The sequence below is a fragment of the Symphalangus syndactylus genome, chromosome 5 (genome assembly GCF_028878055.3).
Source record: "Symphalangus syndactylus isolate Jambi chromosome 5, NHGRI_mSymSyn1-v2.1_pri, whole genome shotgun sequence".
Classification (NCBI taxonomy): Eukaryota; Metazoa; Chordata; class Mammalia; order Primates; family Hylobatidae; genus Symphalangus; species Symphalangus syndactylus.
The window spans coordinates 9,595,328-9,623,150 of record NC_072427.2 but is presented as its reverse complement, the minus strand read 5'-3'; the positions used below and the strand labels follow the sequence as shown (position 1 = coordinate 9,623,150).

Below are 27,823 nucleotides of genomic sequence, written 5' to 3'. Positions count from 1 at the left end.
TTCTCCATGTAGTCACTCAGAGACTCTAAGCTGCTTCCATCTTGTAATTCTGCCATTGGCAAACTAATGGCTGTCAAGGCCTTTGTGGAAAACGAAAATTCACGATGGAGCATCCCAGGTGGGCTGACATTAGGCAGTGAACATCACTTTCAGTCTAATGTCATTGGTTAGAACTCTATCACATGGTTCCAACCTAAACCCAAGGGAATCTGGGAAAAGTAGTTTAAGTTGTATGTCCAGGAAGAAGAAACCTGCTTTCTATTAATCCTTTGCCATCTAGTTTCTACTTTATCTTAAAATGAGTATACCTGACTGGGGGCGGTGGCTCACACCTGTAATCCCAGCACTTTGGGAGGCCAAGGTGGGCGGGTCACGAGATCAGGAGATCGAGACCATCCTGGCTAACACGGTAAAACCATATCTCTACTAAAAATACAAAAAAAAAATTAGCCAGGTGAGGTGGTGGGTGCCTGTAGTCCCAGCTACTTGGGAGGCTGAGGCAGGATAATGGAGTGAACCCAGGAGGCAGAGCTTGCAGTGAGCTGAGATTGCGCCACTGCACTCCAGCCTGGGCGACAGAGCAAGACTCCATCTGAAAAAAAAAAAAAAAGAAAAGAAAAGGAAAGAAAAAACAAACGGAGTGTAACTGCCACCAAAAGAACCAAAATAAATTATAAAGGTAAAAATTTCATATTATTTACTTCCTTTAATAGTACACCTGATACTTCTTATAAGGTACCAAATAATTTGGTTTCCTTCCTAAACTATCTCAAACAGTATTTGGTAGCTTAGGGATTCACCAAACTTTTCCTTTTGACAATGCTGAGCTAAGAGTTGAACATTTTAAAAAGATGAACATGGCATGAACCCGGGAGGCAGAGCTTGCAGTGAGCCAAGATAGCGCCACTGCAGTCTGGCCTGGGTGACAGAGCAAGACTCCGTCTCAAAAAAAAAAAAAAGATGAACATTCTCTAATTTTGCAGTCAAGTACTTTTTATTCGAAATCCTATAAAGATGAGAATATTGTATTGTTATAGAGACTATAACAATCTTCAGATTATTCACTCATTTCTTTACTCACTCATTTAACAAATGTTTGTCAAGTATTTAAAAATATGACAGGCTTTATGCTAAATGCATACACTATATTCTTCTTATTATTAGATTCGAGTTATTTAGACTGCATACATTCATTGGGCCTTAATGTATGTTAGGAACTGGGGAAACAAAGATAAATGTCAAGTTCATGTCTTCGAAGGGCCCATTGTAGGCATGTGATAGTCAGGTAAGCCAGGGTTTCCACTGACTTGTAAGTGCCATGACAGAGCCATATCCTAGGGGCATAGCCTGGAAAGGGTGTGGGAGCATACAAAAGTCTGAAGTCTGTGACAAGTAAACCAAGCCTTGATAAGCAAGTAATTGTTAATTGAAGAAAGAAGGCAGGAGGATCACTTGAGGCCAGGAGTTCAAGACCATGCTGTGCAACATAGCAAGATCTCATCTCTACCAAAAATTATATATAAAAAATTAGCTAGACGAGGTGGTGTGCACCTATACTCCCAGCTACTCAGGGTGCCAAGACAAGAGAATGGCTTGAGACCAGGAGTTTCAGACTGCAGGGACCTATGATTTTACCACTGCATTCCACATTCCAGCCTGGGCAACAGAGCAAGATCCTATCTATCTCAAAAAAAAAAAAAAAAAAAAAGAAAGAACAAGAAAAAGAAAGAAGGAGAAGAAAGGAATTTCAGAAAGAGAAAGCTATGTATTTAAGGCACAAAGGTGAAGCAGAGAGAAGAAAGGTGAAGCAGAGACTGACCAGAGGGCAGGACGTGAGTGACAAAGTGAGATTCCTCAAAGGGTTGCCAAATTATTAGCTGCACAGAGATGCGAGAGTCAGGTCTTGAGGATCCACAGTGTCCAGTTAAGAAATTGAGACTTGAGTCTGAAGGTCAGGGGGCTTTGAAATACCTTTAATTATGCAAATAATGAGGTCAGAGCTATAGGGAACTTTGCCATGAAAATGATATTAAGGAAGATAACAAAGTAGCAGATATCTCACTGCATGCCAGGCACTGCTACAAGTGCATCATACAGAGTAAGCTATAGACTTTTCACAATAGCTTTTGGAAGATGGGGCCTCTCTTGTATTGATTTTGTAGATGTGGAACTGAAGTTCAAAGAGTTTCTGTGATTCAACCAAGCTCACACAGCTCACAAGAATTGGAGGTAACAGTAATGACCACATAACAATAACAGCAAACGATTATGAAAGCTACCACTTACATATCATGGATATATTGGAGTGTGTGTGTGTGTGTGTGTGTGTATGTGTGTGCGCGTGTCTTTCTCCTTGAAGAAACTGATGATTCATGAGTTAGCTTCCCCACAGCCCCAAAGGTCTCACAACCCCAGGTGATACAGAAGGGATATCAACTAAGGCCCATGTCACTGCAAAGCTCAGTTACATGCATCTCCTCCCCCACTTCAAGCTTGTAGTGGCAGAAGAAGGGACAGACTAAAATTTGAGAGATCTTCCTCCTTCCAGTCTGTCTAAGCAGCCACTCACCGACCTGAGCACCAGCCAGTTAACTTCTCTGGGCCTCCTTCGGTCTCACTTTAAGTCAAGGGTGTTAAATAAAATCTGTTGCAAATTCCTTCCAGTTGTACACTATTCCCTGCTAGCTTTGGAAGCTCCAGCTTGCAAGGAGAAAGGCTGGTAGTTGACATGTACATATGGCCAGGGAAGAAAGGGGAAGGCCAGCCAAAAATGCCAGTGGTCATCTTACCTTTGTCCCCTCCGCAGCCTTAGACCATGATCATCAGAGCCAGGAGCTGAAGCCACGACCATGTCTCACTCTCCTTTTTGCTCGTTCCCTTTTTCATCACTCTCACATTACAGGCGGTGAAGGGTGACTGCCTCCGAGCTCTCTTGTCACCTTGGCCTGGGGCCTGCACAGCTGTGTCACCCATCGTCCAACAGTAAATCCACTTCCAACTGGCTCGCCCATGGTGCAGCACAGTTACAGAAGCCTCTGAGCAGCGGTTTCAGAAATATTAATTATGTCTGAACAAGGCTGCCGCGCAGCTCGATTACAGGCTCCCTGGGTGAGGGATCTGTGGCCCAGCTGTGAAAGCCATTTCCAGGCGACTATCAATTGTGAGGAAATGGCCATCCGGCTGATTTGTGGTGGATCCAAAAATGCTAATTAAGAGATGGACACCACTGTCAAGCAGCAGCTTGTGGCCTCCCTAGGAATTTGCAGCAGAAGGCTCTGAGAACTGGAAATGTGCTATTGTTGTGTGGCTTTTTGTTTTCATTTCATATTCTGTATTCAGGAGAAACAAAGTACTTCTAGTGCTTGCCTACCTTCCTTCTTCCTTTCTTTTCTTCCTTCCCCATTTCTCCCCTGTCTTCCTCCCTCTCCCCTCTCTTCCCCTTCCTTCTTTTCTTTCATGTTGTTTCAAGCCATCTGCTGAAGATGGTGCTCTGATAGCATTCAGGAAGCATCTGAAGTCTTGGGATTTCCTAGGAAGACAGAGAGCTGTGTTGGGGCTTCTGTTGAAATCCTTTAGATGCAGAGTTCTGCAGATCTGGGTTCAAATCCATTTTCAAAAGTTGGTCACTCCTGGAGCTAACACCATCGTCAAAAATACACCCAATCATGCAGAGGGAATTTGATGGCAACATTTCCTTATGTTTTCTCTGTACTATCCAAAGGATGGAATCTAATTCCATTTCTGCCTCATTGAGACTGCAGTGGAGCACTGGGGCCCTGACTTCTCTCCTAGGAGGGTTCAGCATCTCCCAGTGTCTGCTCCATTCCCACACTTGCCTTAGAAACTGTCTCTTCTTTTCCTCATTACAGTTATCTGTATGGAGTTTCTACTTCCCCAACACAAGTGCCTCTGCTGCCCAGCCTGGCTTAGTGGTTAAAAGCACAACTTGCCTAGATTCCAATTGTGTTTCTTTCACGTTAATGGTTATATGACCTAGGGCAAAGGTACTTAACGTCTATAAGCCTCAGTTTGCTTACCTGTGAAAGAGGGGGATAGTAACAGTACCTACTTCCTAGAGTTATATTAGATAATCTCTATAAGGTACCTGGCATGTAGCAAGTGTTCTACAAAGGTTGCCTATCAGTGGCAAGTGCCCATTTTTATCCAACTCAGGTGTCTCTGTGTCTCTTCTAATTCCTGACTGAGAAATATGACTGGCTCAACTTGTTCTCAGGATTGGCTCCTCTTGGGACAGTTGGGCACAGGGGCTCTGTGGGGAAATGGGAGAGTTTGCAGGGTATGTTCTCTAACAAGACAGGGAGGATTGTGGCAACGATGAACAGTTGGCACCAATATTATTGTTTTTCTTGTTTTCTACTTATTTGACTTCATTACCCCTTGACTAGCTGCCTTGATTCTTTTATTTACTTATTCATTCAATATATTCTGAAGAAGGACAGGCAAATAAAGGAAGCCCAACAAGAAAGGAAACCAGGATTTATGTTAATTGTTAGCCACCAGTACAGCTGCACTGGTTGTTATAATTTTGTATTATATTTTGTTTATTGGTACAATATACCTACTCACTGAGCCCCATGAATGATTTCTGTTGCCCCTACCACCCTGGTACCTCCAAGACCACCGGAGCTCCCCATGATCTGAAACAAAAGGACGCATGCCTGATAGAGCAGGGCCCCCTAAGATACTTCCCCAAAGCTATGGCCAGCATCTCATATGCCTGCTATAGCTTTTGCTGTAGCTCTCATTCTCCTTCCTTCCAATCCCTACCCATCCATTGGGTCCTGATTATCTGTTCTCTTCTGGTGATTGGAAACAAGTTGGGTGAGAGAGAGAGGAAGATGTCCATGTGGTATTTTCAACGACCAGGACCAACATGTTATGTTGTCATGAGAACAATGGGCTGTAAAGTGCCAATGCCTGATTACAGGCTCCTGATGCATTCTTTTTAATGTGTGCAAGTGTCTATTTCCCTGCCTCCCTAGAAACAGTGACTATTATGGACCTTTAATATTTTTGGGCCATCTGGTGGACAAAAAGAAACGGGAGCTCACAGTTTCAAGTTGCATTTCCTGATTATTAATGAGATTAAGCATTTAAAAATATATATGTACAAGTTACTTATTTTCTAGATATTTTCTGTTAATATCCTGTGGTAATTTTTCTATGGAGTTGTCCAAAAGGGTTTATTAAAGCAAGAGAAGATAATAGGACAGTAAGTTAAAAGTATGGAGGAAGTGGTCTTTGCAAAACACTGTAGAAAGAGAAGTGGGAAACTGAAGGAAAACTGTGCTAGGAAACTTATGTAATTCCGAAAAAAAATTTCTTTTTGTTGGAGAATCAAGAGAGGAGGTGCCTGTAGGTGGAATGCAAGCATTTTTCCTAGGAATAAAAAAAATGATGTCATATGACTACACCTATTTGAAAGGTTGCTAGGAAGTGTGAGTGTTGGGCCAGTGTATGATACATGGAGAAGCAGAATGGGGACCTCCAGAAAAATGAGTTTTCTAGCATTGGAGATTGGCTACATTTTGATCACGAGAAACATGTAAGAGGAGACATATACTCACAGGTGCTGTAGGTGCAGTACCACTTTGAGATTCATGTGTTGCAAGGTCCTCCACAGGTAAGGCAGTTGAAAATATGGATCTGAGATTGGGAGAGAGGTTGAGATAGAAAGAATAGACAGTCAGGGGAAGCATCAGGTTAGAGACACTAGAGTGTGGCCAAGGGTGACAACACAGGCTAGAAGAAAGGTTGTGGGTTGAGGATGTAATGTCAAGAAAGTTTGGAAGTTCTTTCATACCATTTAAGTTGCTTGAATTAAATTCTTGAAATTTGATACCAGATTTGAAACTGCATGACTACATTTTTCAGCACTGTATTGCTTCATACAGCTTATTAATTCACAAATAATAGACTCCAGGCGCTTTTGCTCTGAGGATAAAACTTTCAGAGCTTATAAAGCAGCTTTTAGATCAATAGAAGACTCCACTCTCTAGAACTATTTTTTTTCTCTCTCACTCTCTAGCTCTTCCCTGGTAACTATTCTGATTATGCATTTAAATAAAAAAGATGGTAAAAAAGAATTCCCTGATACATTTAGCTGCCTTGAGGGATAGGAATATGCAGCAGGAAGTGTGATATGTAAAGTCTCTGTTCCTGTGTGGCCGCACGTGTGAAGGTATATGCGGCTGCCCTCTGCGGAGCCTTTGTACTGGGCTTCAAAGTCATGATGCTGGAGCTCAAAGGCCTGTGGGAGTGGTGGCATCTTCCTCCTTTTGACTGAAACTCAAGTGTGAAAGTGCTTTGATAGTTGAGTTGGTGTTTAAAAATGTTGGTTCTGGTAATGCACTCTTCTGAATGGATTTTCCATTTTATAGTCTCATATTCAGAATATAACTGGAAAACACTGTTTACATGAATATTAAAATGGAGAATTTGCTTTTGCTGAATCCTGCAGGCTGCTGAGGAAATGTTGAAATTGTCCACTGGGACTAGGCTGTGATAATATAAATAGCTAACAGGTATCGAGCATCTACTTTTGTACTAAGCGCTTTCTATGAATTACCTCCTGCAACCCACAAAGGCATCTGATGTAGCAGATACTCTTTTTATACCTACTGAATGCACAAGAACATTGATGCTTGGATAAATTAGGTGTTACCCTGTGTTTGCTAGCCACAGTAGTAGACAGCAGTCAACTGTGATTTGATAAGTAAGTGTAGATAAGAAGCAAAGACATGGCCGGGCATGGTGGCTCACGCCTGTAATCCCAGCACTTTGGGAGGCCGAGGTGGGCAGATCACCTGAGGTTGGGAGTTTGAGACCAGCCTGACCAATATGGAGAAACCCTGTCTCTACTAGAAATACAAAATTAGCCAGGCATTGTGGCAGGTGCCTATAATCCCAGCTACTCGGGAGGCTGAGGCAGGAGAATCACTTGAACCCAGGAAGTGGAGGTTGTGGTGAGCCAAGATCACGCCATTGCACTCTAGCCTGGGCAACAAGAGTGAGACTCCATCTCAAAAAAAAAAAAAAGAAGCAAAGCAAAGACAAAAAACTTCCAAAAATAATAACAAAACAGAAGTGAAATGTCACAGGCAGGATGGGTAAATGGTATCTTGATACAGACCCTGAAACCCATGAACTGGGTAGCAATGTCTGAGTTAGTTGCATTACTGTATCGAATATGGGCTATGGGTGCTTTTGCGCTTCTGTAAGAAGGCATTAAAAAGAAGATTGGTTGAGGGTTGGAAGTGGAAAAAAAGTCATTGTAAATTTAGAAAAAAAATTACATAATTTCCAACAATTCTCTACTTTTGTTACACAGCTCCAGTGGGAGCAAGTAATGATGATTTAAAACCAACATAGTTCTGTGTATACAACACAATTCAAAAACTGTTGCATAAAGCTTGTGAAACTTCCTTGGAAAATCTACAGTAATTACATTTTACAGAGTATTTGTAAACTCTGGTAATTACCTAAACAAAGACAAGCAAAAGACACATGAGCTATATTATGATAGAAAAGCAGGTGTGCCATTGAAATAAGGCAACTATTTGGAAAGTGTCTTAACATCCTTAGACAAATTCTCTATGCAGAGACTCTCCCTCTACTCGGGGCAATATTTTGGCTCTAGTGTTTTTGTACAATTTTGCTAAACAAATTGAATTGCTAGAATGGATTTACAAGTTTTGTTTCCCCTGGGGTGAGCTGGAAAGTATTAGGGTCTAGAGTGGAAGGAGGCACATAAAAATAAAGAAAACAGAAAAAAAAAAAAAAAAAAGACTTCTTTTTTTTTCTCTTCCATGTTTGACTCAAAAAAGACTGAATCATGGAACAGCCATGAAAAACTGGCTGGACTTCATCTATATATTCTGATAATTTGTGCCTATATTTTGGGTTGATGGAAAGTCCACAAAATGCAGAGACCTAGGTTTCATTGGGGTCCTAACATTTCTGGTTCATCCTTTCAGCCATCATTTATTAAGACCTTATCACATGCCAATCCTGTGCAAAGTACTAGAGTTTGAATGACAGTGAGGAGGGAAGTACAAGGAGGCAGATGTGAATAAGTAAAGTGGAACCGTAAAGAAGGGAGTCATTCATTCTACCTGGGGATATGGTGGCATGTAGGTGAAATCATAGTTAATATTGGAGAAAGGCAGGCTTTTTGTTTTGTTTTGTTGTTGTTGTTTGTTTGTTTTAACAGGTCCACATTTCTCAGGATCATGCAGATTTCCAGAAACTACTTTATGGCTTTTTTCTAAAATACTCTGAATAAAATTATTTTATATTTGCATTTCCTGTAAGCTTCCTGGTTTTTCTCCAGAGTTTTCTGGCTACAGATTTCAAGGGCTGGCGAATCAGTGTTCAAATCATGTTTAAAAATTCCCTTAAGTCTTTTTTTCTTTTCTGCCTGAAGTTTCACTTATTTATCTATTATTTATTTATCTTTAACTTAATTCCCTACTTTGCTCCTTTTTGTCTCAGTTTTCTATAAAGTCCTTTTTGTGTTTCAGGATCCTGCTTAGGATACCGTTTACCCATCCTCTTTCCTTAGACTTCTCCTGGCTGTGACAGTTTCTCAGACTTTATTTATTTTCTTGCAAATTGACAATCTAAAATGAGGGTGCACAGACCAACGGACTGAGTTAGTGAAAGCTGATTGAGGCCAATGTCTTTGTGCTTGGATTCTTCTCCCTGGTGCTTAGTATTCATACACAAGTCACAAAGCCAACATTTGCTACTTAGGATTTCTATTCTACTATCCCAGATAGCTCTTTCCTATTCTTGCGAAAGATATTGTGATGGAGACCTCACAGGAATGTGTGGGGAGGAGGTTCAATTCAGAAATTGTCAACAGACAGGTATATTCACTGATCTTCCACTATTGAGAAAACATGTACTTATGGGCAAAACCGCAGGTTGAGCACTGGAGTCACACCAGTGACCAAAACAGACTTGTTTTTCTCTCATAAATAAATATATGTTTTAATTATTTTTTCGTTGGTTTGGATTTGCTTGAGGTAAACGCAATTTCCCCGTCCCTTTCACAACACTTGTAATGCTTTCCAAGATGTTATAGTCCATGCTTTAGATCACAGCAATAAAACATACACTCTCAACAGCTTGCTGATACCTAGGCCCCATTAAGGAAGCTTCTACAAGTTCTATTATCCACCATGACTTGACTAGAAGCTTGCTACCCAAAGTTTTGGGCAGAGCAAAAAATAGAAGAAAAATCAAAAGAAAAAAAGGAAAAGTCGGTCTCATGAACTCTTGGTCAAATTTGGAGTTGAAGTGTTCAGGTGTTTGGACTTTCCTACCTGGAGGCAGGTGGATGCATTGTGCCATCAGCACTCTTGCTCTTCCTGGTTTTATTAGTTCAATGACTTACAAGACAAAGCAGTGACGGAAAAAAAAATGGATCCAAATTCTCAAATTCCACTTCTAAAATTCTCTTGCTATGACCTCAGGCAAGTTATTTTTGGACTTAATGTTCTTCATTTGTAAATAAATAAATAAATAAAAACTGATTTGGTGATTAAACTTTTGGAGTCACAGATGTCTTTAGGACTCTTGTGAAAGGTATGGACCCATACTGCGTAGGAAAACGAACAAGATTCACACACACACACACACACACGTAACTTTGCACACAATTGCAAATAATTCATGGAGTTTCTAAAGCTATTCATAGGCTACCTGGTTAGAGGGTCTTTAAAGTTTAGCACTGCCTGGGATATTCGCCATTTTTGCATTTAAAATTATTTTTATTTTTTTTTTCCTCTGCATCTGAAATTGTTTCTCAAAGGTGAAAATCTGATTCTCTTGGTGATAGTAAAAATGATTTAGTGTAATTAGAAATACTTTCTAACACAGGAATGTATCTCTACAATGTTTTGATCAATGATAAAAATCACTGATGTAAATTTTATAGTCTTTTTAAAAGACAGCATTGGTGTAAAAGATATTGGACTGAACATGTACATACATTTGTATTAACAAGTCATGTTACCATACAGTCCACAAAAAGAAAAACTGCATTAAGGATTTAAAGAGTAATACAATGATGTGTGGTTGGGATGGAGAAGGAATGGGTGTTTCCCAGAAGAAGAAAGAAAAAGCTTGAACAAGGCCGATGCCATGTACTGGATGATATTAAAACAGAATTTTCAAAAGTGTGTTCAATGAAATATTAGACCCTAGAGACTGTGAGGGAAAGGTTTCATGGTGGAATAATTTGAGAAGTATTGCAAATACATACTGGTAGAACACATTTCATATTAGCATACTAAAGACTCTGAGAAGTTGTATAAGAGAGGAAAAACTATTAATTCTGTTTAACTTCCATTTTCCAAATTTATTTGACAATGGGATAAATTTGTATCCACTGTATCAGCTATTAAAGCTAGTCTTGCTGAACACACTTTTCAGAAACACACATTATGAAATGTCCTGGGGAATAAAAAAGGCTACGAATTAATTTCTAACAAAAGAAATGATGAATTGAGAGAGCATCTGCCTGGGAAACAAGTTGAACAAATGTATATGGTATGTGTGAGAAACTGGACAACCCTTCCCAGCTAGAGTAGAGGTAATTGAAGGTAAGATAAAGTAATACAAACTTACATTCTACCAGGAGTATAAACAAAAAGCAGACTAGCACTTAGATGTAGGGCATATTGCTGACAAAATCAAAAAGTAGTTTTGAAATGGTATTTTCCCTGCTGATGACCTTGGAATGGGAAGAGACTTCTCAATCTTTTTTGTTTTGTTTTGTTTTGAGACGGAGTCTCGTTCTGTCGCCCAGGCTGGAGGTGCAGTGGCGCAATCTTGGCTCACTGCAAGCTCTGCCTCCCGGGTTCATGCCATTCTCCTGCCTCAGCCTCCTGAGTAGCTGGGACTACAGGTGCCTACCACCACGCCGGGCTAATTTTTTTGTATTTTTAGTAGAGACGGGGTTTCACTGTGTTAGCCAGGATGGTCTCGATCTCCTGACCTCGTGATCCGCCCACCTCGGCCTCCCAAAGTGCTGGGATTACAGGCGTGAGCCACTGCGCCCAGCCGAGATTTCTCAATCTTTTAAGAACTTCATGTGGCTGAAAAGATCAAGAAGAGACATAAAGTCCTACTCACTCTGAATCAGCAGCACTGATGAAACTGATTGAGAAATTCTAGTGTATCGATAGCGAAGATCCGGATCCATCAGTTTGGTAGAGACTGAGAACAGCACTACTTTTAGAACTTGGCCTGGAGCTCCATGTCCCAGTGGGAGGACACTGGGATTCCTGATGTTGGGCATTCTATTCACTCAAAGCATCAAGAGACTTGAGCTGCCTCAGTAGGGGAGTCTGTTGATGACTTTCAGCTCTGTATTCCTGCAGACAATTAGGAAGAGGCTGTCAAACAGATATTAATAGCATGATATAATCCTAGTAATATCGATAGTGTTATGAATAGGGGACAGAGAAATTCTAGGCAGAAAAGGGTGGGTCCCTGGAGAAGCCTCACCCTCAAGCTGAAAAGCCTGAGACTGTGGCCCAAAGTGAGAACTTATATCCCTGTTTTTCCACTTGAATGTTGCCTTTTCCTAAACCACCCATGGTCTGCCCTGCTCCCCTATCCTGTGCTTATACAGACCCCAGACTCAGCTGGTAGAGGGGAGAAGCAGCTGGATGTCGGTGACTGTGGTTGGACATCGGAGAGAAGTGGCTTGACATAAGAGGGACAGCTTGATGGCCTACCTTCGGAGAGGAATCTGGCCAGAGACAGCTGGACTTAAGGGGAAGATGACCTTTCTGTCCCATCCCCTTTTCAGCTCCCCTTCCTGCTGAGAGCCATTTTCATAGGCAATAAATCCCCTGCATTTACCATCCTTCAATTCATTCATGCAACCTCATTTTTCCTGGATGCCAGACAAGAACTTGGGAGCCATGAGTGCGGATACAAAAGGCCGTTTGCCCTCACTGGCAGGAGGCAGCAGTCTTATGAGAAAAGGCAGAGGGCCCATTGAGCTGTTAACACTTAAGCAGTCCACAGACAGCAGAGCTAAAAGAGCACTGTAACACTCACTCTGGGGCTTCAGGGTTCGCGGGCACCCCCCTTGATGCTGCCACAGGGCCTGCATGGAGTTTGCTTCCACCAGCAACCAAAAGCACTCGTCCTGGCTCCTGCACCTGCTCACCTGCACACTCCCTCTGCTAGGGGTGGAGCACAGAGGGTCTGAGTGAGTGGAGTTCACTCCTGCCAGTGCTAAAGCTGCTGGCTGGTTCCAGCACTCATGCACTTCAGTTCCTGCCTCGTTCACGTGCATACTCCCTCCCACGAGGAGTTGAGAACTGCAGGCACCCCTGTTGTGAGTCCCGTGAAGGGGTCAAGGAAATACCCTGCTTCAACAGGTGATAATTATTGAGCTCTTAGTCTGTGTGAAGTATTGTTCTATATGTAGATTATCTCATATTATCATGATTATTTTTGTAGGGCAGGTTCAATTGTCTTCATTTTACAGAGCCCTACAGAAATACTTGGCCAAGACCACACAACATGTTTGTGAGAGTGCCACGATTTGAACCAGGTCTTCTGGCTCTGGCTTTGGGGTAAATTAGGGAGTTCTGAGGACTGTGATTGTGATTTTTAACTTAGTCACTTTGTAGATCATTCAATACAGTGGGGTGCCACTTGAACCTTGGTATAGCTTTCACTTTATCTCCATGAGTAAGAGCTGATGCTAGTTCAATTGTTATGAGACCAACTCATGCTTGAAAAAAAATGGTCACAGGGACGAATGGGGCTGGAAACATACTGATCCCAGAGATTTTGCATAATATATAGAGAATCACTAAATCAGTGAAGCAATAAATGGAAGGAAATATCTTGGTAATAGATTGAGAACCTTTAGATAATAGATGCCTTAAGTATTTCGAAGAAAATAACGAAGGTCCCTTCTCTACTTGTGAAAGAAACATTAAAGTCAGGTTTATTTGTGTCAGTTTCAACTATGAAGCTGTGAAGGGGGTGGAGGTTGGAATAAATAAGACCCTCACAATCTCAAAAGAGACTGGACCCAAGGAATGGGTATAAGCTAACAGAATTTTCTATGACCCATCTCATGTGCTGAAGATTGGAATTGGTGTGAAAGGGCCAGGCTGTACAACAGTAGCAGAAGTGAACTGCAGGGTGTGTTTGATAATTTAGATAAAACACACAATTCATCGAACAAGTTAGGGATGGTGTGTGGGATGAAGGGATGCTGTGTTGAAACCTTGATTTGGGTTTCCTACAAGGGCACAGATGAAAATGTTTACCGCACAACCCTAAGGGCATCATCTATAATCTGCCCATGGTATAAGGTGAGCCTGGTACTGACATGGTCATAACACCATTCTGGAATGGAATGGGACCAATGAAAGATGGGTCACTTCCTTCCTCCTCTCATGGTTCTCATCTGGCCATGAAAAGGACTGAGTAACAGGCATCAAGTAATTTCCAGAATTCTGTAGTATGTCAAATTATTTTAATAGCCTGCTTTAGGGGAGATCCAGTTTTTAACTGCTGACTATACTTTAGCATTATTGATTACATTAGTGTTGGAAATTCAGTCTCAATAGCATGGCATTTGGTGAAATAATATTTTACAAGTGTCCTTACTGGAAATCAGAATGCTGAAAAAAAAGAGCCTGTATCTCACAGAACTCTAGTATTAATTATGTTTTGGAAAAAAAGTACATATTCAGAAAAGAAATCATCAGAAAAGTATAAAATTCCCATCCTGATTGACAAAAGTTTTATGTAGTATACACTTTATCTGGGAAGCTCTTGCTTAGAGCAAAACTGGAACTCTTTGAGAAGCATTTAAAAGACAACTCGATTTGAGTCCCCTTCTGTCTCTTTTCCCAGATTGATACATGTGGCCTCCTACATTTAAAATGAAAAGTCCTCAGACAACCCTAATCACATTGTCAGTCAGATAGTCATCTCCTGAAAGGGGCTCCTTCACCTTTAAGGATGCATGTACAATAGTGATATGTAAGCAGCTCAAAGACTCAATACCCCTTTTTTCTGCAAAGCAAGGCTGGGTTAGGAAAAAAATCAATATGTTGGAAGTAAAGGTCAGACGAGGAAAAGTGACATGAAACAGAACTAAGGGAACAATATCCTTCATGAAGACTGTTTGAAGTTTCCTTTACCCTTGTGCTAGCTTCAGTGCAAATATATTTTATCCTAGAATAGAAGGCTGTATTCTTGAGGAAAAGTCATATTTTAAATATTTATCTATTCGGCAGCGTCCTTATTGTATATTATCCTTGTCCTATTGACTAATACTCAAAAAGAATAGCACAGAGTTTAAAGTGCACATTGCATGTGAATTGGAATTGCCAGATTTTTTTTTTCTTATAAGCAATGGGATTCGAACACACATATGCATTTGGCTACCTTTTTGAACAGTTCTCAATTTACTTTTTCAAGTGGGCCAGATGTACTACTATAGCCCTTAAAAGGGTCAGGACCATCTCCTTATTTCCCCACTCTCTATACTTATTGCTTGGGTATAGCTTTAAAGTAGCCCATGAACCCTTTTCACTCTTGCAACACATTTACCCACAATTAACAATCAAGCCGTCTTCCCTGCATTCAGGAGTCCATTCTCCCGGGCCTCATTTTCCCTGCCTCTCTCTTGATCTACCATTGTGCAGAGAGCTGTTTGTGCCATCTCAATCTGCCCCCCTCACCAGCCGCACAAGGATTGGGGGGGAAGAAAGCGCCCGGCATTCAGATGCTGAATAGCAAATTGCTCTTGAGTGTCCTTGCTTCCCCCAGCTCTCCCCCTTCCTCGGGAAGGACAAGGGGGGAGCTGAAAGCAACCATACATTTTGTTCAGTGCTCTTGAAAACAAGCGTTTCACACCTGAAGCCTTTCACAGCAGCCTAGAAGCACCCCTTCAAACCACTTAATTGCCAATTGCTTCAGAGCTCCTTGTAAAAGTCCATTATGTCAGCCAGCTCCATGGCGGAGACAAAGTATGCGAAATGAAAGAGTCCTCCTTCTTCCAGGGCCAATGCGGCATTAAATATCCCCAGATCACTGGTTTTCTTGTTGTTAACAGGCCGTGATTGGCTCCCGTTGGAGGTATGCATGGAAACCTTCTAGTATTATTTGAAAATGAAAATGCAATTTTCCTTGTGTTCTTTGTCAAAATAAGATACAAATAAAAAGATATCAGAGATACCCAAGAAAGTGATCTTCACACACTGGTTTGCTGTGCTGGGGGCTGGGGTGGGGGATGGGGTGAGTCACAACCTACAATAGTGCACCTATCAAAATGGAGTCGCCTTCTGCTTTTCTCATTAGGTTGAAAAAATTAAAGTGTGTGCAAATTCTCAAAGTTAAGAGGCTCTATCCTTGAAGTCCAAAGAAACTCACAATAAGATATTCCACAAGGAAAGAATGCTGGCCCGGAACACAATGAAACTGAATGTTTATTCACTAGAGAATTGTTTCAAAGTTGCAGCTGTGGAAATTGATTTTAAAATGACTTGGCTTATTTGGAAGCCTGCCCCCGCCCTCTCCCCCCATTCTTTACTACAATTAACAACAACACAATCAATTTGATGAAGAATCACACCTGGCGGGGCATCTGAGTATTAAATGAAATATTCTTAGAGAATGTGTTTCTTGTAAGAAGGCTGCTTCTTAACTACTAGGGAAACGGGGCTGGCCAGGTGAGGGAGACGTATTAATAAAATATGATCCAGTCAAAAAGCCATCAAGTCCAATGGTACACGAGTGGGGTTGATCTGTCAGGATATATTAGTTCAAGGTAGTTCTTATTAATAAACATCCTGGGTTACTGGACTCCCATTTTTGTTCTCTCAGCACTTTGAAAGCCATGGGCCTGTACAGGAGGAGTCTGAATAATCTGTGTGCACAGCTTCCAGTTTTCAGGTTCACCTGTGTTTCTCTGCTTTGAAAGTATTGCCATTTTCTCTGATACTTTTGAACTGGGGCCACTTGTACAATTCAGTGTTTTCCTTCCTGTAAATAGCACATTGGCATGAGAGGAGGAAGAGGAAATGTATCTTTATTCTAATGAAATGGGTAAAAGCTGGCTTTTCCTTTTAGCCAATACACTCAACTGTGGCACGTGAGGACTGCCTTCCTCATCTGTGTAAACGTCCTTTGCTACTGAGTGAACCGGCCCTGGACATCATGATGACTTTATTTTCTTTATTGGTCCCTACCTCTGTGGGGATCACCCTGCGATACCCATCGGATGCTGTTTTGTCAGACCATTTGGGACAAACTTTGCCCTTGTGGACTTCTGGGGCTACATTGTCACCAGGCTTTCTACCCTGCCTGTCGTGATAAGCCTTTAATTATGCCAGCCCTGCCCTGCAATGTATAGTAACTGCAGCATTGTTATGTAGCTTTCCTTTGTTTACAAAATGCTGTTTGATGTTTTAAAGTGTACTCCCCACTTCCTTTGAGAGTGTGATTGTCTTATCACACCCCCATAAGTAAGCACTTGGAGTGAATTCCCCTTCCCCTTAGGAATGTCACCTTATCAGACACCCCCATATGTGAGCTACTGACCTCAACTAGTGGATTTCAAAATACATACATATTTAAGAGTTTGACAGGCCCTTTGAGAGATTAGTTCGTGGCAGGGCTACAGTCTGTGGGCCAGTCACTTCTCAGAACACCCAGAACTCGGGCTGTGGCAGACCTAGGGGCTCTGAAGCCTCACCTGCCAGCACCAGCACTGAGCTCTGGCATGAAGACTTTAGGGATCCCAGCTGTGGTGGTCAAGCCAGCTTCTCCTGAGAGCCACTCCTATGAAGGTACACCTCAATCTTTAATTAGAATTCACTTTCCACAGAGGCCTGTGGCCTTCCTAACTGAGCGACTGGACCTTAATAATTTTGGAACTCCCTCACTATGTGGTTGGTGTTCCTCATTTACTGAGTGTATTCCTTGTAGGATTTCTTCGTGTTATTCTCCTCATTAAGCACTGTGAACCTAGAAGGAAAATCCCCTTGTTTGGCAATAAGCTGCACGATTCATGAAGTTTTCATCGTCTCTTTATTTCCACCGTATGCAACAAGCAAGCTTCAGGCTTGCAGGGATTCAGAACCTAGAGCAGTGAAAGATGCATTGTGAGATGGGGGTTGCATTCTTGTGAGCTTGTCCATCTCTAGAAATCTTTAAACAGTGAGACCATCTCAGAGCTCCTCTACCTCATATTCCAAGAAAGGTCCCTCCAGCATTATATTTTACCAACGGTCAATATGAGATCTATTCTCCAGTAAGCATTTGACCTATGAGAGGTCAGAATGATTTTTCACCTAAGCTGTTTCTTTGCTTGTCTTTCTCTCTTCCCCTTGGCCTCTTCATGTTCGCTTGCTTGGGTCCCTTCTTTTTTCTTTCTCTCACTGATCATGCTGCTCTGCAGTAACGTCTCAGATGGAGTATTCTGTTAGCCATTCAGCAGGTCAACGTATGTTGTAGGATGTATGATGCATTTTTCATTAGACCTTGTGAAAATTTAAATGCCAATATGAATTTTTTTGTGCACTGAAGTAGTGAACGAGAGGAAAGAAACATATTGCTCATTTTCCCTCCTCAACAAAAGCCCATGAAATAGGAGAGTGTGGATAATGAATACTGGAATAGAAAGCTAGTAGATGCAGTTTTGCCAAAAGTTCCATCTTAGCAGAGAACATTTCAGGAGAGTCCCTACCTATACAGCAAAGGTCAGCAAACTATGTCTAGCAGATTAAATTTTCCTGCATTCTACCTGTTTTTGTAAATAAAATGCTGTAAGAATGCAGCCAAACCTATAAGTTTATGCATTGTCTGTGACTGCATTCACCAAAAATTGAGTAGTTGCAACAGAGACCACATGGCCTGAAAATTCTAAAATATGCACTATCTGGCTTTTTAACAGAAAATTTTTGCCAACGCTTAGAATGTAGAAAAAGAACTATTGAAGCCTCCTACAATACTTTTTTTTGCATAGTAGTAAATGAAATATTTGGAAACAACTAAATTAGATATACTCTTGTTGGGAGTCTGGTCTTTACGTGAATAGAGTAAAACACCAATATAAAACCATATAAGTGTATGTATGTATGTTTAGGACCATTTGCATGATCCATATTTCTTGGTAAATTGTGATCCTGAAACATAAGGACACCATACTGTCTGTAACCTGACTTTGATCACGTCTGTCAAACACTTGCCACTCATGTATTTGTCAAATAGACATCCTTTGAATGAGTGTTCTCTGTGAAGAAAAATCATTTTATAAACCTCCAATTCTTTAGGTCCAGCTCATCGGAAATGGAGATCATGAAGCAGTGTGATAGGTACTTGGTAGTATTTTCAATGTGGACCCATTAAATCCCTCTACTTCTGGACACTGAACAGGGATTTTGATTTCTTAGTGAACAACTGCCTGCTTTTCAATGTGTTTGTTCCATCTTTTTGTCTTCTCTTTATTTTACTAACTCCAGCTTTCCGGCATTTTTAAAAAGAAGTTAACAATTTTTCTTAACAAATAGTTTTTGTATAATTGCTTTAGCAACCAAAGCACCTTTCATTATTTTAGAAACAATCCATTTCCCATGATAAAGCTCTGCTTCCTCTTAGTCAACATATTCAATATAGCAGCTGCTTTCCCTGCTATCCCTTGGCACAGGCGTGCCAACCTTCTTTGCCACTTACCTGGCAACATTTGTTGATACAAATAGTGGCAGATTTAACAAAGTCTTGCCAATACCTCCCTGGTGCCAGATTTGTAATCATGCATTATTTAGGGGGGGGGGCTACTCCAGCTGTTTCCAAAGGGAGAGAATAAAGTTTTCTTTCTTTTTGAAAAAACAACTCTCCATTGGCAGAAAGAAGATGGCTGAGTGAACTCCCACTTGCTGAATGGCATCCACACCTCTGGGAAATTTTAAACCAAGGAGGCTTAAATCGACCAAAATTCTTTGAACCTATGTCTGCAGTCCAAGAACATTCACTTAAATATGTCTAGATTACAACATGCTTTCATACCACGGAGGCTTTGACAGATACATGGAATTTCAGTTAGTGGAAAGGAGTGGTCCTAATATTTTTGAGTGTTCATTTTGAGCCCACTCTCTATATGTGTCATCTTATTTAATACTCATCCATATGTGTTATTTATTTACTGCTCATGATTGCCCTGGTAGGAAACCACCCTATAGGAAGTTTACAGATGAGGACACTGAGGCATACAGAGGCCAATCATGTTTCTAGAGGTAGAAGGAGGCCGACTTTCTTCCCACTCTCTCAACCTGCCGTACTCTCCTCATGAGGATCCCCAAGAAATTGCGAGTGGGAGTAAACTGGGTGCAAGTGTGCAACTCCAACAAGCTTCTACGTCCACATAAGCAACATTTTAGATGAGATACTCTCTCCCAAAGAAACTGCAAGTGTTAGCAACCTGGGTGCAAGTGTACAGCAAAATTCTCTGGTTTGCTCATTTGGTGATATGTAGACTTACATATCACCATGTAAGTCTACATATCACCAAATGAGCAAACCAGAGTGTGAAGCCTAGGAATGATTTCAGGGCCATCCTTCCCACTTCTGTTGACGTTCAGAGAGATCTTTGACCACACGGTTAAGCCTTCATCTCACATCTTTCTCTCCTACTCCATCTCATTGTCCACACCTTAAATTGAACCTCATCAACCTCATCCCTGGATCACTGACTGCCATCACCTTCTATGGGCCTCCTTGCTCCAGCCTGGGCATCTGGAAATTCATTGCCTGCATTGGAATAGGAATGATGTGTCTAAAGATTTTCTGATTACATTCTCTCCTCTTGAAAGTTATTTGATAGCTCCCATTGACCAAGCTCTTCTTAACCCAACACACAAGGTCCTTTACAATCTGGATCCACTTCCCTGGGCTAGTTGTTTTCTTGTCTGTCTCCCGTGCTAGAGAGCAAGACAGCAAAGGCTGCAGCCAGGCATTCTCAGCACCTGGACTGGTGCCTGACACCTAGATGATGCCCGATAAATGGTTGCTGAATACATAAGTATGTTCTTAGTCAAAAGATTCTATCAAAATTGATTACAACTTCATATTTAAGGTTTATAATGCAAAATAAACTTTGAGCTAATTTTGGTGTTAGAATCCAAATGGAATATTTTTAGAGCCTATTATTTTCCAAAATTGTTTGCAAGTTAGCAATTAAGCTACTAATACAAATATTCATATCATTGCTCATACTCCACTGAGCTGCTCTTCTCAAACACTAAGGGAAAGTTAATTTCAAGGCACATGCCTGATATTGAAGTGAATAAATTATATCTTTTTTATTATCTAAATAAAAGCCAATGGGTTTTTTGTTTGTTTTTGTTTGTTGTTGTTGTTTGCTGAAAGAGTTACACATTATCCCTGCTTTGCACAAACAAAGTTAAGGTTGTTTATTCAGAGGCAAGATTTGGCAGTGAGGAGAGAAAATGGCTTTGGCTAACTCCGTTTAACTGACTTAAACTTGAGCACTGACAGCTCCCACCCCTGTAGAAAAACTCCCAAAGCTGTTCTTAACTGGCCCCACAAATCTAATAGGAAAAGGATTTGCTGATGAAAAACATCTGCCTTAGGGTATAGTGAAGATTCCACAGAAAGTTATACTTTCCACGCTGCAACCTTATATGAATTTTCTCTACTCATCTTTATCTGGGGGAAAACCCTTGAAATCCTCCCTCCCAGTTTCATCATCAGCTTTTTACATACCTTCTCTCCTTGGCAGAAGCAACTACATTGTCTTGTTGGAAAGAACAGAAAAGCTATTGAAGACCATTCATTTAACCCCCATGCCGTCATTGCCCTATGACCTGAAAAGCTGAGTAACTTTAGAAGCAAATATAGAAAATGCCATAAAAAAGGATCTATACTCATTATGAGTACAGAAACACATGCCAAAGTTTAATTGAATAAATATAGATGTAGCATGTTTGATAATTTTGAATTTTTTGATTTATTCAAAATGTTTGAATGAGTTAAACTCAGTTCCCATATTCTTCCAGCCATATAACCAGTCTAACAGAAGACCACACATATTGACATTAAAGATCAATAAAGTTACCAAAATAAACCCATCCAATGCCAGAAAGAAAGAAAGAAATATAGACAAATATAGATAGTGAGATAGATTATTTGAATATCAGATTAAGATTTAGAATCCACAGTTTCTAAGTAAGATGGAGAATTTAGGTTTCACAAGAAATTAAGACTGAAAAACTATTAACGAAGAAAGATGAATTACGCAGTTAAGGTGGCCCACACTATGTACACCTATTGAAGAAGCCTCATGTTCTTACTACATCTTGCAGAAAGGAGCGCTTCACTCTGGTGATCATATTCTACACCCCCGCTCCCTGGGTAGGAAAGAAATCTAATTTAACTGTGTGCTTAGGCATGTGGTGTTTATGGGAAAAGTTGTGTGTGTGGGTGTGCACTTAACTACTCAGGAGGGATCTGCAGTATGATTCAAATTTCAGAAGGCTTTCCTACTTCTGGATTCCAAGAAAACAAAACAGTCAACTGGATGAATCTACTTACAAGCCCAGAAAAGCAATAAGGCATTTTCATATCACAAAAGTGGGTAAATTTTCCATTTTTGCCATGAATTATTTAAGAGATGCTTGCCATACCCTGAGAAGATGATCTAGTTCCTCTCCTAAATAGGCAGTTGCCCTTTAAAGGGAAAAAAATGAAGCAAATTTGATTAGAAATAAATGAAAACCACCAAAAAAGAGCCCGCATCGCCAAGTCAATCCTAAGCCAAAAGAACAAAGCTGGAGGCATCACGCTACCTGACTTCAAACTATACTACAAGGCTACAGTAACCAAAACAGCATGGTACTAGTACCACAACAGAGACATAGATCAATGAAACAGAACAGAGCCCTCAGAAATAATGCCGCATATCTACAACTATCTGATCTTTGACAAACCTGACAAAAACAAGAAGTGGGGAAAGGATTCCTTATTTAATAAATGGTGCTGGGAAAACTGGCTAGCCATATGTAGAAAGCTGAAACTGGATCCCTTCCTTACACCTTATACAAAAATTAATTCAAGATGGATTAAAGACTTACATGTTAGACCTAAAACCATAAAAACCCTAGAAGAAAACCTAGGCAATACCATTCAGGACATGGGCATGGGCAAGGACTTAATGTCTAAAACACCAAAAGCAATGGCAACAAAAGCCAAAATTGACAAATGGGATCTAATTAAACTAAAGAGCTTCTGCACAGCAAAAGAAACTACCATCAGAGTGAACAGGCAACCTACAAAATGGGAGAAAATTTTCGCAACCTACTCATCTGACAAAGGGCTAATATCCAGAATCTACAATGAAATCAAACAAATTTACAAGAAAAAAACAAACAACCCCATCAAAAAGTGGGCAAAGGACATGAACAGACACTTCTCAAAAGAAGACATTTATGCAGCCAAAAAACACATGAAGAAATGCTCATCATCACTGGCCATCAGAGAAATGCAAATCAAAACCACAGTGAGATACCACCTCACACCAGTTAGAATGGCCATCATTAAAAAGTCAGGAAACAACAGGTGCTGGAGAGGATGTGGAGAAACAGGAACACTTTTACACTGTTGGTGGGACTGTAAACTAGTTCAACCATTGTGGAAGTCAGTGTGGCGATTCCTCAGGGATCTAGAACTAGAAATACCATTTGACCCAGCCATCCCATTACTGGGTATATACCCAAAGGACTATAAATCATGCTGCTATAAAGACACATGCACATGTATGTTTACTGCGGCACTATTCACAATAGCGAAGACTTGGAACCAACCCAAATGTCCAACAACAATAGACTGGATTAAGAAAATGTGGCACATATACACCATGGAATACTATGCAGCCATAAAAAATGATGAGTTCATGTCCTTTGTAGAGACATGGATGAAACTAGAAACCATCATTGTCAGTAAACTATGGCAAGGACAAAAAACCAAACACCACATGTTCTCACTCGTAGGTGGGAATTGAACAATGAGAACTCATGGACACAGGAAGGGGAACATCACACTCTGGGGACTGTTGTGGGGTGGGGAGAGGGACAGCATTAGAAGATATACCTAATGCTAAATGACGAGTTAATGGGTGCAGCAAACCAACATGGCACATGGATACATATGTAACAAACCTGCACATTGTGCACATGTACCCTAAAACCTAAAGTATAATAATAAAAAAAAATAAATAAATAAAAATAAAATAAAATAAAGGAAAAAAAAGAAATAAATGAAAACCAATAAATAAGTTTTCAGTCTGACAACTTGCCCACTCTCCCTGCCTTTAAAGTCAGGGATAGTGAGATAGTATTTAAGTTATCCTGTACTTAATAGTACAGGATAACTTAGTACTTAATGTACTAAGTACTGCACCTAATAAACACCATGAAAGCTGAATTTTCTTTTTATTTTTTTCTTTTCTTTTTTTTTTTTTTTTTGAGACGGAGTCTCGCTCTGTCACCCAGGTTGAAGTGCAGTGGCGCAATCTCGGCTCACTGCAAGCTCTGCCTCCCGGGTTCATGCCATTCTCCTGCCTCAGCCTCCGGAGTAGCTGGGACTACAGGCGCCCGCCACCATGCCCGGCTAATATTTTTTTTTTTTTGTATTTTTAGTAGAGACGGGGTTTCACCATGGTCTCGATCTCCTGACCTCGTGATCCGCCCGCCTCGGCCTCCCAAAGTGCTGGGATTACAAGCATGAGCCACTGCGCCAGGCTATTTTTTTAATTATACTTTAAGTTTTAAGGTACACGTGCACAAGGTCCAGGTTTGTTACGTATGTATACATGTGCCATGTTGGTGGGCTGCACCCATTAACTCGTCATTTAACATTAGGTATATCTCCTAATGCTATCCCTCCCCGCTCCCCGCACCCCACGACAGGCCCCGGTATGTGATGTTCCGCTTCCCACTTATGAGTGAGAACATGCGGTGTTTGGTTTTTTGTCCTTGCGATAGTTTGCTGAGAATGATGGTTTCCAGCTTCATCCATGTTCCTACAAAGGAAATTAACTCATCATTTTTTATGGCTGCATAATGGTCATTCCTTCTGAAACTATTCCAATCAATAGAAAAAGAGGGAATCCTCCCTAACTCATTTTATGAGGCCAGCATCATGCTGATACCAAAGCCTGGCAGAGACACAACAAAAAAAAGAGAATTTTAGACCAATATCCCTGATGAACATCGATGCAAAAATCCTCAATAAAATACTGGCAAACCGAATCCAGCAGCACATCAAAAAGCTTATCTACCATGATCAAGTGGGCTTCACCCCTGGGATGCAAGGCTAGTTCAACATACACAAATCAATAAATGTAATCCAGCATATAAACAGAACCAAAACCACATGATTATCTCAATAGATGCAGAAAAGGCCTTTGACAAAATTCAACAATGCTTCATGCTAAAAACTCTCAATAAATTAGGTATTGATGGGACGTATCTCAAAATAATAAGAGCCATCTGTGACAAACCCACAGCCAACATCATACTGAATGGGAAAGTTGAATTTTCTAATGTGATCTCGATTATCTACATATATAAGACGTATAAAAATACAAATTTTCATAACCATTTTTTAATCATTTACTATTTACAAAGTCCTGGTTTCTGTTGAATTTTAGAAATGTAAGATTTCCATTTGCTAGTGAGTTGAAGTCCAAAATAATTGCAGAGACAAATCCTTTGAAGTTCAGTTCTATGATAATCTTTGGCCTCAAGGTTGTCCTGTTGCACTGAGATGGAATTGACAGGACAAAAGGACAAAGGAAGAAAGACTCTAGCCCTGTGCAGTTATGGCTTGAATTCCTCGTTTTGCTAGTTGGCATGGTGAGTGAGAATTTTTCTTCCACGCCTTGCTGTCCCTGGGGTAGAATATAGGCATGCAAAAGCTGGGATACCATTGATGAGAGTTGTTTCATAAGTTTGGCACCCACTAGCACCTTTTTCCCAGTCCAGGGACTTGGATAATTATCTTGGTTCATGGTGGGTGGTATCTCACTAACAAATTGTTCTCTTGAGAGTACCATTGTTTCAGGCTTTGCAGCTAATGATCTGGAATTTTTGGACTAATTGATTTAAATTTGTAATAGCTTCTTTGTTTTATGTAGAAATGATTGGTCTTAGCACTGTAGGGCTATTATAGCCTTGCAACTTTACATGTTTAGAATAATTGGATTAGATTTGTAATATTCTTTTTATTTTATGTGGAAACCATTGTTCTGACCACTGAAGGATCGTTGCAGCCTTGCAGCCTCTTTCACGGAAACTAAACTCTTTGCTCTGCAGAGCTTCCCAAAAGTTAGTAAGCTTCACGAAGATAGGAAGCAAGTCTGTTTCCTAGCTTTGCTTCATCCTCTGAGGTCTAGCCAGTATTTTCCATACAACGATTCCATTAAGAGTTTGTCGAATTGAATCCTATACATACGTCCTTGAGTCTGATGCATAAACATGGGTAACTGTTTGTAATCATGGAAAAAAAGTAGAAATGAAAGTCTGCCAATCATTTCTGTAGCTCTGTCTTTGCTGCTTATTAGTGATGTGATCTTTAACAAATCACTGAAGCCATCTAAGTTTCACCTTTTGCACTTGTACAATGGGAGTAGTAGAAGATACTGATCTTAACAAGTTATAACAATCAAAGGTGAAAATATGTATGAGAAAGTGTGTACTTTATAAACATACTGTACTACAGAAATCCGAAGTATAATTCTTATTAAATCTCACTTTGCTACCTGATTTTCTGATTAGTAACACTGTGGGGTCTGAGTTTCTGAGTCAGCAGCTCCCCTGACACTCATGCTGCATTAGGACTCATTTTTCTCACCTGTGTTTGACTTCCTTCTCTCTAGGTTTCTAATGTAAAGACATGGTTTCTTGATTTGTATAAATGAAAGATCATGAATTTTACATTGGATTATATATTTAAATGTTATTAAAGATTTCTTATACTAAAAGCATAATAATTAGATGCATGAAAGTAAACAAAGAGACTGAACATATAACTTAAATTCTAGGTGTTCTTGTTCTATTCCAGTGAGTGCCCTAATTTCTGTACTCATTGTGCACAGATTCTTACCGAAGGGCCTAAAATTTGATAGGATCCGAATAATAAATATGTGATTAGAGGGATATTGTAGCATTATGGCAGTGGGGATCAACTTGCCTAAAATGTTTCAGAGGCAGATAGTCTATATAATTGTTTCTATGTCAAGCTGGGAAAAACCTACCAATGCTTCCTCACCCACATCAAGTGACCCTTTCTCCAATGGTCACTTAACCCTCTCTCCAATAAGCCATTGAAGTGATCACTCCCCATTTGTATTCACAGCTTTATGTCCCGCAGAAAGTTCGCTCATACCACATTTAATGATTCACTGCACCACTTGGTTTCTGCGCCTACTTCCCTTTCTCTAACTCACCCTCTAGAACAAGATTGTGTCACATGGCGATGCTCAACAAGGTGCAATGGTTAAATGAAGGAAGAAAACAAGAGGACTTTGGCATAAGATGCACAGCAAAGAAGAAATATATATGCTGGGCTTGCTGAAGAAGCTGTAAAAGCGAAAACAGAGCCCCAAAGACAAGTTCGGAAGATGCTACAGAACAAGCTGTATATTGTGTGACCTCACGGCAGCTTGATTGAGGGCTTGTGGTGGTGGGCAGATAAAAATGGCTAAGATTGCCAAGTCAATACCAAGGTGGCTTCTGTAGGCACCCGGAAATTTTGAAAGGAGAAAGTTGGTAGGACAAGATGATTTATACTATTTAATGTATGTTCTTATCCTAGGTGATGACAACAGGTGCAAGTGTGACATGGAGCAACATGAATTCAACCAGGGCAACAAAGGTGGCTTTGGAAATTGTTTGGCATTACAAAAAGCAGTAGGCTGTGAAATGAGACAGATCTTGTTTGAGCCCTGATCCACTGTAGCTGTGTGGCTTAGGACAAGGTACTTAAACCTCTTCAGTCTTATTTTTCTTATTTTAAAATTTGGTTGACAATATTGGTAACTACTGCAAAGTGTTGTGAACTTTAAGCAAAACAAGAAGTTTAAAGCATTTAGTAACAATACCTGGTCATAGTAGAGACCTACACATTAAAAAATGTTTAATTTTTGTGCATGTGAAACATAGAAAACTCTGTTAAGAACAGGGATGAAGTAGTTATACCTTGAGCCGTTGGGCGCTTGCATGGGAAACCGCAACCATAAAAAGTTACCTGCTTTTGGCCGGGCGCGGTGGCTCACGCCTGTAATCCCAGCACTTTGGGAGGCCGAGGCGGGCGGATCACGAGGTCAGGAGATCACGACCATGTTGGCTAACACGGTGAAACCCCGTCTGTACTAAAAATATAAAAAATTAGCCGGGCGCCATGGCGGGCGCCTGTAGTCCCAGCTACTCGGAGAGGCTGAGGCAGGAGAATGGCGTGAACCCGGGAGGCGGAGCTTGCAGTGAGCGGAGATCGCGTCGCTGCACTCCGGCCTGGGCGAAAGAGTTTTGCGACTCCGTCGCAAAAAAAAAAAAAAAGTTGCCTGCTTTTCTTTCTCTCTTTTTTTTGAGACGGAGCCTTGCTCTGTCGCCTAGTGGCGCAGTCTCGGCTCCCTGCAAGCTCCGCCTCCCGGGTTCCCGCCATTCTCCTGCCTCAGCCTCTTCGAGTAGCTGGGACTACAGGCGCCCGCCACCACGCCCGGGTAATTTTTTTT

General features: G+C 40.8%; 1 long non-coding RNA gene across 1 annotated transcript in view; it reads right to left on the bottom strand.

Moving 5' to 3' along the window:
* LOC129482027 (uncharacterized) overlaps positions 1-27,550 on the bottom strand; it is a 200,300-nt gene extending 172,750 nt beyond the window's left edge. Inside the window, exons 1-3 of the long non-coding RNA XR_010120952.1 lie at positions 27,340-27,550; positions 11,164-11,405; positions 5,589-5,667 (exon numbers count right to left, since the gene is read on the bottom strand). This is a non-coding gene — a long non-coding RNA (uncharacterized lncRNA). The remainder of the gene's footprint in view (positions 1-5,588; positions 5,668-11,163; positions 11,406-27,339) is intronic.
* Between the last annotated feature and the right edge of the window lie 273 nt (positions 27,551-27,823).